The 12814-nt window shown below is 38.7% G+C and overlaps 1 protein-coding gene across 2 annotated transcripts in view; it reads left to right on the top strand.

Annotated features, from left to right (window-relative positions):
• Positions 1–345: 345 nt before the first annotated feature.
• Positions 346–12814, top strand: part of cttnbp2nlb (CTTNBP2 N-terminal like b) — an 88616-nt gene continuing 76147 nt past the window's right edge. For both annotated transcript variants that reach the window (XM_063065398.1, XM_063065397.1), the window contains exon 1: positions 346–475. The gene's annotated coding sequence lies outside the window, so the exon portion shown is untranslated. The remainder of the gene's footprint in view (positions 476–12814) is intronic.

Below are 12814 nucleotides of genomic sequence, written 5' to 3'. Positions count from 1 at the left end.
ACAAACTATCTATTAATAAACACATTTTAACCAGGGAGAAAAAGACGGGTACCTTATCTGCAAGGTTGTATCCAAATTTGTAACAGCTGTTTGCAAAGTTTGTATCATTGTAGGGAAACCCCACCCGCCGGAAGTGACATTTAACTCCTCGGAGAGGAAAGCTGAACGACGGGGAAACAAAGGGAAGGCGAAAGCCCCGCCTACTTCACTGAGCATGCGTGGCTTTCGATCGAAACGAAGGGGCCGGGACAGATGTCTCCCCGCCCATCCGCTCCTTTCGTCTTCCGCCCCGCTGGCCGAACTCATTGGAAAATTGTCCCGAGGATCTTGGCTTCCCATTGGCGGAAGCCATTGCCACTCAACCTATATGACATCCAGCGGTGAAAGAGGCGGGCGGAAAAAAAGTGAGAGAGGAAAGCTGCTGAGATTGAGTCGAATCGTCAACACGGAGAGCTGGAGAAAAAAAGCACTAAATGTAAGTTTTTTTTCCATCTAATAAAGTATTTTTATGATTATTGTAAGTACTCGATGTTTTATGTCGATTTATGTTGTGGGAGTTTTGAAGTGGATTTATTTTCAGACCTTTCGGGAATATTTTACTCTTTTCGTTCTGTACTTTGTAGTTTTAATTTCTTTTCCCCTTTTTTTCTAGTCAATTTCTCTGGACAAAACGCTATTAGTAGCCTTTTTATGTAACCCTTCAACAGGGACCGATTGACTTGATAAAAGAAAAAAATCAGGAATTTGCAATCAGATTAAAAATCTTACTGTAAATTACAAGTTTCATCTTGTAAATCTACATTTCGTCTTTTATGATTTCTCTGTAGTTTTATACTCTAGGAATAGATCGCAACATTTTTTGGGGGGGAGGATGATTCTGTATTTTCAGGTCAAAATAGATAACGACTAAATGTTTTATTTTTCTTAAAAACAAAAATTCTGCTTCGATTTCTTTCTGAACTTCGTTTGCACCCTGCTCTCCCAATTCTGATTTGAGTTTTGTGTAGTTGAAGCACTTTGCCAAGTGAGGGGGAGGGTTTTGTGAATGTCCCGATTGGAAGGGGAGAGATCAGCTCCATGGAAAGCCCCTTAATGTTGATAGCTGTTCAACTCAGTACTTTCTTCATGCCCCATCTAATACTAAAAGGCTGCATAGTCGTTAGTGGTGTCCAGTCACTGGGAAAGCATGCTTATTGTATATTAATCAGTAATAGTTTAAAAGTACTTAAATGACTGTAAAGGACATTCCATCTGTCGTGGAAGATGTCATATAAGCAATTTGTTTCCTTCCTGCATTTCAGAGGAAGCACTTTGGGTCATCCTTAAGCCATACAAGATGAGACAATTTTTCTTTTAGTTGGTTGTGGAGAAAACAGTTATCACCCTTAACATTTTTTTTAAAGTGCATGCTTTCGTTTGAATGTAAAGGAAATACGGATTTAAGCAGTTTCTTTATGCTGATATTAACAGTTCAGGAAGAAATTGTCTCTTGTAATAAAGAGAAAGGGCTACAATTTACTAAAGCAACAATGGCATAGCTTGAAATTTCCTTGGAGGGCCATTAATTACAGAAACAACTTGGGTATTCCCTTCTCTTTGGAGAGGAATGTTTTCTTTTCATTTTTTTGTTGTTCTTAATTTGCATATATAATTTAATTGTACTTTCGTGTGACTAATATTCAGAACCTTATTGACTCATATCTTTCATCTGCCATTTTTCATTGTGCTACTTAAATCTTTAAGGTCTGTTCTGTATTTAATTACCCACATGCATTTATTTATTGATTTATCACAAGTTGTTCTTTGCTGTCACTACCCTGCACAGTAGCTGGCAGTGGATCACACTTTCTATAATAAGCTCATGAATATACATTTGGAAGTACTAACCATCTGTGGCAGTATTGATATATAGAAGAATTATGAGTAACATCCTTTTTGTTTAATTCATTGCCCTTGAAGTATTTTTGACAAGGCTTTTGTTTATTCAGTAGCTACCAATTACATAATTGAATGTTTATGGATAGGTAGTTAAGCCTAGCAATATGAGAAGTTAGAATTAATCTAACCTCTACTGTCATGTATCCTGTGTTAATCATTGCCACTGCTGATCTCCTAAAGCCAGTCTCGATACCACTCTGTTAATATTCCTAATTGGAAGAAAACAATAAGGTGTAAAAAGTATAAAGAGATAATAAGCTAGTTGAGTGGTGTCGCAGCTACAACCTTGCACTCAACGTCAGTAGGACCAAAGAGCTGATTGCGGACTTCAGAAAGGGTAATGTCGGGGGAACCCAAACCAATCTTCAAAGAGGAATCAGGAGTGGAGAGAGTGAGCAGTTTCAGGTTCCTGGGCATCTAAACTGGTTCCAACACATCAATGCAGCTATAAAGAAGGCAAGACAGTGGCTTGGGGTTTGAGGAGATTTGGTATGTCACCTAAAACACTCGTAGATTTCTACAGATGTACCATGGAGAGCATTCTAACTGGCTGCGTCACCATCTGGTACGGGGGGGGGGCGGGCTGCTGCACAGGATCGAAGTAAGCTGCAGAGAGTTGTAAAATTAGTCAGCTCCATCATGGGTACTAGCCTCATTGGTATCCGAGATATCTTCAAGGAACGGTGCCTCAGAAAAGTGGCTTCCATCATCAAGGATCCCCATCACCCAGGCCATGCCCTCTTCTCATTGTTACCATCAGGAAGGAGGTACAGAAGCCTGAAGGCGTATACTCAGTGATTCAGGCTTATATATACTGTGTATGTATGTATATATATATATATATATACATACATACTGTAATTCATAGTTTTTCTATATTATCATGTATTGCATTGTACTGCTGCCGCAAAGTTAAATTTCATGACATATGCCAGTGATGTTATACTGGATTCTGATTCTGATTCTAATTCATTGAAGTTTTTGAATTTACATGTTAGGTTGCCATGATATTGAATGCAACATTTAAGAGAAGTTTGATTAAGTACTTGGATGGGAGGAGTATGGAGGGCTTTGGCCCAGATGTGGGACTAGACAGAGTAAAAGTTCAGCTCAGATTAGATGGACCAAATGTCTTGTTTCTGTTCTGTAGTGCGCTATGACACTATGACTCTTTGATGATGTTAAGTCCAGTATGTGACACTTAGTCATCATTAAATATAACCCAATATAACCTTTCAGTCAATAAGTGTTGCTGTGGGTTGTTAGCACTGAGTTTACAGTATAATGTTTTATCTGGAATATTTTAAATATTGTGATTGATCATGATTTAAAATCATTTAATTTTGTTCAGAGGCTTAGCTAAACCAAGAATTACAGTAATTGTTTTCCTCCTCACAAGTTCCTTATCTGGTGGGCATATTAAATATAAGTTTGTTGGTGTTAGCTGGCTGGTGGCATAGTGGCATCAGCGCTGGACTTCGGGGTGAGAGGTCCCGAGTTCGATTCCAGCTGGCATCTTTGCATGCTCTCCATCCGTGGGTTAAGAGCTGGTGATCTCTTAAAGAAAAAACTCACGCGGCAGAAGGCAATGGCAAACCACTGCTGTAACTTGCCTTGTACACGATTTCCCAATACGTCAGAACGGCGTGGAAAGAAATAGCTTGCTAACCAGAAAATTCCGGATGCGACATACCTTTTTGTTGGTGTATCATGGATTTATTGGCTCAGAGTAAAATAACAGCATGTTATGGGATACCTTCTTATAAAAGCACGAAAAATATAGTAATTTAAGCTGTGGACACAAGTGTGGCCAATTGCTGCAAATTGCTGAATGATTTGTGCGCCTGTCATTAGCTTAACAGATATGAAATCACTCTTGTCAACTTGCCTCTGAACAGTAAAAAGTTATTGAAACTAGGCCAGAAGTATGAATTAAACTCGCCATAGAAATGCAGAGCGTATAGGACACAGGAAATGTAGTACTTTATGGTTCTGAACTGCCAGGCCAAGAAAAGGAAAAAGTGGAACTTAACTACAGATGGCAAATAGTTCCTAGAGATGATATATATTAAATTTTCAGTTTTATTTTACTTCTCCTTTTAAATCTTCTCACTTGATCCAGTCATATTGTCCTTTTTTTATATATGTCCCTTTCGCCACTCATGTTGAACTGTTCAGCCATTGTCAGTTATGCTGTTCCAACCATTTGCAATGCAAAATGTGGTGCTAACTGAAGGAAATAAGCCAACTCATGGCAACTGCTGCAAGAATCCCTGCTCAAGCAAATTCTAGGCCATTACGTCTTTGATTGGTTTCCAAGTGCTACCTAACTGAAAGCCAATGGTCTGATGCGAGCCCATTTGTGCATGCTTTTTTCATTGTTGCACAATGTTAAATGACAATGTTAAACATCCAAATTTAGGGGACAGTGGCAAAAATCATCAAATTTGCAAATCTAGTGTGTAGTTTGTTGTTGTTAATTTGTTTATCCGGGTATTGAGGCGTACAGAAATCTCCTAGTCACCACTGAATGCATCTAAATCAAGCTGCATATATGGACATGGATACTGCCGATGTTTGCTTAATGGACAATAACACTTAACTCTTTATATTGTTCTGTAGAATATCTATCTATTAAATATATAATTACCTTAATTTTATACTGAAAGACTTGGACTGGAATTCCATTTCTCATAAAGACCTTTTAGAGATATTCCCCAGTATGTCGGTGTTACGTTTTCAGTAATCTTAATTCTCTAACGAAATACAGTGTATAAGTTTTTGAATGTTTGATTCAAGTTGTTGACTCAAGTCTTTAGCACCTTCAGTTACCCTGAGTCAAAGGATAATTTTTATTGAATAAGCTTGTGCACTCCTGTATTTGGAAACATCCGCTTGTTGTTTTGCTTGGTAATCAGAGATTTTCCATTATTGGATTACCTCCATCTTTCATTCCCTTCGCCAAGAAGGTCTTTTACTTGGGGGCTGGGGAGGGAGAGAAGTTTTTCTTTTAAGAAAATCATCCTTTTCATTATGATTCTTGAAGTATAGCCAATGAGGAAATTATATCAGTGTAAGGGAAGTTATCATCGATTAATGCCATTTAATTGACTTATTGTAACTTCATATATCTCAGTAAATTTTGTTCAATATAAATTTAGAAGTCAGCGTTTGAACATCTGGTGTGCCACTGCGTAATGGTTTATTTACATGTTTTATTGATTTTGTTTTGAGAATGTATACAAATTTTAAGTGTGTGTTTAACCTGATTTGAAATATGGTTTAAATTCAGCTTTTGTGCTCCAGTTTTAGTTTTAAGCACATTTTTCACAATTAGGCTATTGGATTCAAATCGAATATGCCTTAATTAACTTGTCACATCCATTAAATTTACTTGAAGCAGAAGAAATTAAATCTGGAAAGTAATAAACTATACTTACCATGGAGTGGACAAAGAGCTGGTGTGTTCAGTAAGGAACAGCTGCATCAAGGTCACGGAAGAGCAGATGTGGCAGGAAAGCAGAGGAAAGGAACAATGATCTGAAATGAAGGGATTAAACATTTTGTTGTTTCCAAGCTGAGCTGCTTTCAGCCAACAATTTTGAAGAGTAACGTGCTGGTTACTCACTTAATCACATTTGAAAAATATACTTAACTGTTCGAAGCAGAAAATTTTATTTGAAATCTTAAAGCAATAAATATTTAAGGGCAGAGGGTTGACTACTGTGCATGTTCCTTTTATTAAACTAACTTGTAGTTTATTGAGTAAACATTTTTCACCGTTCTCACTACAATTTGAAATCTTAATAATGAACACAGTAGATGTATTACATGAATGAACCCATTTTCCATTATTTGAATGTAGGTATGCCATTTTGCTTCTCATTTAACTTGTTTAAAGCAAACTAATAATGTCGTGGACCATGAAAACAAGAATCAATGAAACATTTGTTGAGGTATACGGTTCTCAGTTGGGAAATAAATAAACCCAGCTGGTCCCCTATATATGTAGTTTATTAAATTCCCGCTTTATGTCCCGAAGCCCAGTAATGTCATGTTGACTCAGGGAATACTCAGAAAAGGAATCTGGACAACATACTTGTATAACAGTATTGTCCTCTCTAAATAGCAAGTCAGGCAGCATCTATGGAGGGGAATAAACAGTTGACAATTTGGATTGAAACCTTTCATCGGTATGGGAAAGGAAGGGGACAAAAGCTAAAAATGCCATGCTTCTTCCCCCTTCCTTTCCAGTCCTGATAAAGGGTCTCAACCAAAAACGTTGATAGTTTATTCCCTTCCATAGCTGCCACGTGACTGCTAAGTTCCTCAAGTACTTCAAAGTGCATTGCTCAAGATTTCTAGCATCTGCAGAATCTCTTTTGCCCTCTCCATCTAGTTATTGTGTTTAACCATTTAAAAAAAATGGTAATTTGTATTGTCCCACATTAGTATGGCATTTGTGTAGCCGTTGATCTGCAGAATTATTTTACAATTTGTGTTTGAATCCCTCTACTTCACTTTGCCTTCCACTAGCAACACTGAGGTTATGTCGTTAGCTCAGCCATTCAAGGAGGTGGATCCATCCTCTCTGTTACCACCACAAGGGCTGTTTCCACTGGCAGTGAAGTTCTGAGTGTGCAGGAGGGCTCTGATAGACTTCCTTTCTTGCTGCTGATGAATCACATTCTTGGTGCATGTTCGAATGCTATAGTGATGAGACATTCTGCTAGTTTGCTCAAGGAACCAGCTTGACAGGATCCACAATTTCCCTTTTCCTGTAGGGTCTTAAAGGCATTTCCTGTAAACCAATACCTAATTAACTTTTGATCAATGGATTTCTTTGACGCAAACTTTTCTGTGAGGGTCAACAGATATGGAATAGTCCAACTGAATGGTTTATTCTGCAACAGTATGTCCAGACTTCTACCTAAATAGATAGCTAGGGGCATGGGGATAGAGAGAGAACCTCAGCACTTAGCAACGCATAGTTTTGTACAGAAGGAGCACAGAAATCAATATAGGTACAGATAGCCATCTGGTTGAGGGAATGTTAGATATGTTTTTCCTTTCATACTTTTTAGAGCTTCTTCTCTTGTTATTAGTCTTTGTGGTGTGTGTTAAAGTGTCCGAATTTGTCTATCCCTCCTATTAGCTAATACTCTCTAATCCAGATAACATCTGGTCAGCCTATTCTGCACCTTCTCTAATCGCTCCATCTCCATCCTGTAAAAAGGCAACCAGAATGGTAACGTAGTGGCTAGCACAATGCTTTACAGTACTGGTGACCTGGATTCAATTCCTGCAGTTGCCTGTAAGGAGTTTGTATGTTTTCCCCTTGACTGTATGGGTTTCCTTCAGGGGCTGTGGTTTTCTCCCACAGACCAAAGATCTACCAGTTGGTAGGTTAATTGGACATTGTAACTTGTAAATTGTCCCATGATTAGGCTAGGACAAGGGTAGGCAACCTTAAGCACAAATGATTTTCTAGCATGCATTATTCATTAATTTGAGACAAAACGTAACTATATGTATTTAAATGGATAATTCCCATATTTCAAGTTTTTTATGGCATTTATCTGGCCCACAGTCCCTCATTAATACACGATCCGGCCCACAGAGACAAAAAGGTTGCCCACCCCTGGGCTAGGATATAATTGGGGGATTGCTGGGTAGCACAGCTCAAAGGGTCGGAAGGGTCTATGCCACGCTGCATCTCAATAAATAAATTGCCTGCAGTGCTCCATATCTGACCTAAGTGAAGTTTATACAGCTGTAGCATTACTTCCTGACATTTATACTCTCACACTGATCAATAAAGGCAAGTATGCCTTATGCCTTCTTTACCACACTATCTGCACTTTTAGGATGTTATGGACTTGCACTCCTATTGCCCTCTGTGGTCTCTGTCTATATTTCTTGCTAACTCACTTAAAGCACTAAGTATAATCAAAAACCCACCGACCTTGACCATTCTCTCTTCTCCCTTCTCCCCTCTCCCATTGGGCAGAAGATACAAAAGCCTGAAAACACATACCACCAGGCTCAAGGATGGCTTCTATCCCACTGTTATCAGAGTCATGAACGTACTCCTTGAAGAATAAGATGGACTGTTGACCACACCATCTGTCTTGTTATGACTTTGCATTTTATTGTTTCCCTGCACTGCCCTTTCTCGGTAAATTTTACACTTTATGATGCTTTCCTTGTTCTACCTCAATGCACTGTGCAATGATTTAATCAGTATAAACGGTATTCAAGACAAGCTTTTTACTTTATCTCTATATATCTGACAATAATAAACCAGTACCAATACCAACATCCTTTTATAGATCAATGCTCCTAAGGGTCCTTCTGGTTAATTGGGCCATCAGTTAATCAGGGCAGCTTGCTTATTTGGAACAACTCTTAAAGAACGAAAACTAATCAGGAAAATTGCCATGATCCCCGTCATTAATTTTGGATACCATGCCACTTAATTTGGGCAGGAGACTGTTACGGCAGTTGTGTGGCCATTAGATGCTACACCATGCTCCGAGTGAACAGTTTTTAAATAGCGTCATACACAGTTTATGGTACTGTAGTATTGGTTGTGTTCTAATTTGTTCTGTATTTCATTTAGATACATAATTTGTTACTTGGTTGTTGTTTTTTATACCTTTTTAACTATTTCTATGAAACTTAGGCTAACTGGGGCATTTGCTTAATTGGACCAAAATGTACTAGTCCTGATGTCTCCCAATTAAGCGGAATACACTATATATACTTCCCTCTCGCTTTAGGCCTCCAGAAGGCACAGTACCTCATACTTGTCCAGATTAATCTCAGTCTGCCATTTCTCAACCAGTACTTCCAACAGGTCTGGAAATCATTGAGAACCCTCCTCATTGTCCACAACCCTGGCAATTTTTGTGTCATCTGCAAAGTTACCAGTCAGCCTGCCTACATTTTCGTAAAAGGCATTTTATCATCAAAACAGCAGAGGTCCAAAATCAACTGATCCTTGAAGAGCACCACTGACCGTAGACCTCCAGTCAGAATACCACCCCTCCATTTCTGGCCTCTGTCTTCTGTGCTGGAGCAAATTTTGAATCCAATCTATAAAATCTAATGTGCTGTCATTTCAGTGTTTTTGTTTTGTTCAAGTACTTTTTTCAATTTTTGTGATGAAGAAAATTAGAAATGTAGTTTATTTTTCTCTGTGATCGGTCCCAGCTGTTGGCATGTTAGATTTTTGTAGCACTCCTTGTTAACTTCTAATTAGCATTACAGTAGTAAGTCGATTCTCAGCAGAAGAGGTGCTAAATAGAAGAAAAGATGTGAGAATTTGAGTCTTGTGAAGCAGAAGCCTCACAGTAATTTTTTTTTTGGAAATTAAAGTTTTGAGGTAAAACATTATACTTAAACTAGGAACCACTGCAATGCCAGAAGATAGTCAAAGAGGAGGAGGCATGGTCGGAAACTTCTGGAGATATGACATGCAGTTTGGAGTCCAATTGAATGATCAAGGTCTCTGCTGTGTCGGGAGAGGATCAAGAGCTGCCTCGTGGAGAAGACCAGAGATGGGGTGTGGGGTCATGTTCGACTCTTCAAAGTGTCAAGGAAGATTGAAGCATCAAGACAAAAGCAGGGGAAATCAACGGTCACTCTCCACGGAAGCCAGAGGTTGGCAGCGTTCGGAAGGACACATGTCTGTAGGACGGTGGTTGCTCTTCACAGAAGGGCTGAGTTTGATTTTGATGGAAGGGTGTTTTTGAAATTCTAATATGTAATTATTTTACTATAGTTTATATTGCTCTCCTTCAGTTTTCTGTATTTTCTTTCTTGTCAATTGGCGGGTTAGTGTTTTGTGGACGATATGTTAGTTTTTGTGAGTTGAAGGATTTGGGGCTTCGGGGTCTGATGTTCTTGGTTTTTCTTTGTGGGAGATCTGTTAGTTTTTATATATGAGAGAGAGGGTTGTGGTTTGATGCTATCATTGTTTTTTTTTGCGAGAGAGGGGGTGGGGATTTTGGAGTTTAATGTTCCGGCTGCTGTTTTTCATGTGGGCGAGCTGTTAGCTTTTGTGCAAGGGAGGGGGTGGGGGTGTTTGGGGTTTGCGAGTTTTGTTTCTTTTTCATTTTTTTATGGGGAGGGGATTGATGTTTTTTCAACGACACCCATGTTTTTTCTGTGTTTCATGGCTATCTATAGAAGACAAATATCAGAGTTGTATTGTACATGCATAATTTGACAATAATATGAACCAATGAGCAGGTCAGGCAACATCCATGGAAATGTAAACACGAGGAATTCTGCAGATGCTGGAAATTCAAGCAACACACATCAAAGTTGCTGGTGAATGCAGCAGGCCAGGCGGCATCTCTAGGAAGAGGTACAGTCGACGTTTCAGGCCGAGACTCTACATCAGGACGAAGGGTCTCGGCCTGAAATGTCAACTGTACCCCTTCCTAGAGATGCTGCCTGGCCTGCTGCGTTCACCAGCAACTTTGATGTGTGATCCACGGAAATGTTTTCATTTAATTTAGTACTAGCTGTCCTTAGGATTTGCAGTTGACTAAGACCGCAGTCCAGGTTTTATCTTAATATTATCTTATTTTCAAAACTTGATCTTCGGAATTATTGAAATTTAACTCAAAAGGTGTGTGCAAAACTGGTTGGTGGTGAAGGCAGAGGGAACCAGAAAGTGTTGCTGAAAAACACAACAAAAACTGTGGAAAATTAATGACTGGGAAGAAAAGACCACTAGGATTGAAGAAACTCAACTCATTACTTACCGTAATTCACAGTTTTTCTCTCTCTTCTGATGTATTGCATTGTACTGCTGCTATGAAATTAAATTCACAACATATGCTGATGATATTAAACCTGATTTGGATTAATTCACCAGACTCTCATTCATTTCTGTTGATATGTTGGGACTATGCTTTCTGCCTCCCACTGCCATCACCACCAAGAACTGGTTTTACTCCCAGCTTTTGAGCTTAGATTTCAGTACTACTTATGTCAGGGTTAGCTTTTAAATTTACCTTTAAATTAAGCTGAGTCCCACATTTAGATAGGGTGAAGAATCCTCTTCTGCCATGTCATAGTCCATCTCCTTTGTTCTCTCATTATTCCTTAAAGATACCCCACCATCCCTGCCCCACCTCCGCCTCTTTAATCTACATCCTAACAGTTGTTCTGCTTGTTAATTATTTTGGTTCTGTGCCATCATTTAATCTGAAAATTTAACTTTTTTTCTCTTTCTCCACAAAATGCTGCATGACCCAATGCAGTTCCAGCATTTTCTGTCTTTATCTTTTTAGCACCTATGTACTTGTGCACCACTAAGGTATTGGCTTTAAATAATTTGCTTTAAATTGCTATTCACATACTGATTCACATTCACTAACAACACAAGTCCAAAAAAAATACCCCAGTTAAATTGCACAAATTTATCATTGGTTTAACATGTGTTGTTTCTGAAAGTGCCCAACATGTATTTAAAATCAAGCAGTTGTAGATTAAAATGAATTATTTTGAAAATCCATAGTTTTTTTCCATAAAATAATTATGCATGAAAAATATTTCCAAATGGATTGCTCTTCAGTGGTTTGAACTCAAGCTATCCTTTGTTTCTGAACTTTGGAGAATCACGACTGACATATTTCAAGTATTTGTGAGGCATCATGGGAGATGCCTTTGGTCTCTTCAGAATTAGTGCAGAACAATAATACACGTTGTAAGTTGAAGATGGAAATTTACAAATGCGTGTACTGCTTGTTAAACTTTAAGCTGGAACAATTCCTGAAGTTCTACCTCAAAATCAGTACCTGTAACATAGTAGAAAAGAGAATTCTCAATGAGGAATTATTGTGGAAAATGTACTTGTTTCTTTGATCTTTAGACCTTAGTTAGGATGCTACCTATTCGTACAAAGCCGTACTCCAGCTCCTTGAATACAATGTAGAACTCGACAGGTATATTTATATTATAATTTAGAGGCTTATCATAGGTTTCCTGAAGTAGACGAGCTGCATAAAAAAGTACTTGTGGAGGAAAAATTATTACTGGTCTTCAAAGAGGAAGAATGCTAATGTGATATTTCAACATAACTGTCCTTTAGAAATAGATAGCTTTTCTAGAAAGGCTACCTTGCTGTGTGCTTGTAAGTAGTTTGCACTTGCACAGTGTATTATCTCAACAACATACACAAAATGCTGGAGGATCTCGGGTCCTGAAGAAGGGTCTCGGGCAGAAATGTCGACTGTTTATTCCTTTCTATAAATGCTGCCTGATTTGCTGAGTTCCTACAGCATTGTGTGTGTGTGTGTGTGTGTGTGTGTGTGTGTGGTGTTGCTTTGGAATTCCAGCATCAGCTTTGGATTATCCGAATCCTGAGGTCCATAACATTCACATGGAGAACATGGGATATGAACCTATGTTGCCAGATGCTATTGCACCGAATTTCACCAGCACAATCCTTGTTAGTCACAAACCTGAAACTTCATTAGATTTAAATGTGGAAATCCACATCGAATTTACATCTCTAACTTTTATCCATCATGCATGAAATTGAAGTTTAATTGTCATTCAACCATACATGAATACCCACAAATACAACCAAACAAAACAACATGCCTCTGTAGCCAAGGTACAAGACACAGTACCAACAATCATGCACAGCACAAGGCACATACTGTATAGGATGGCAGTAAACATACAGTCACATAAAAATATATAATATAGACCAAGTCCTTAAGACCATGGATGTTGTCAGTAAGAACAAGCCCACAACAGTCCGCAGAGGAACGCAATTGAGCTGATCTTCCACTGAGTATACACTGGAGGGCAGCACTGATGGGAGTGGCCAGCCTCCAATCCAGCATAGATG

This window comes from Mobula hypostoma, chromosome 13, assembly GCF_963921235.1.
Source record: "Mobula hypostoma chromosome 13, sMobHyp1.1, whole genome shotgun sequence".
Lineage (NCBI taxonomy): Eukaryota > Metazoa > Chordata > Chondrichthyes > Myliobatiformes > Myliobatidae > Mobula > Mobula hypostoma.
This window is presented reverse-complemented; position numbering and strand designations above follow the sequence as displayed.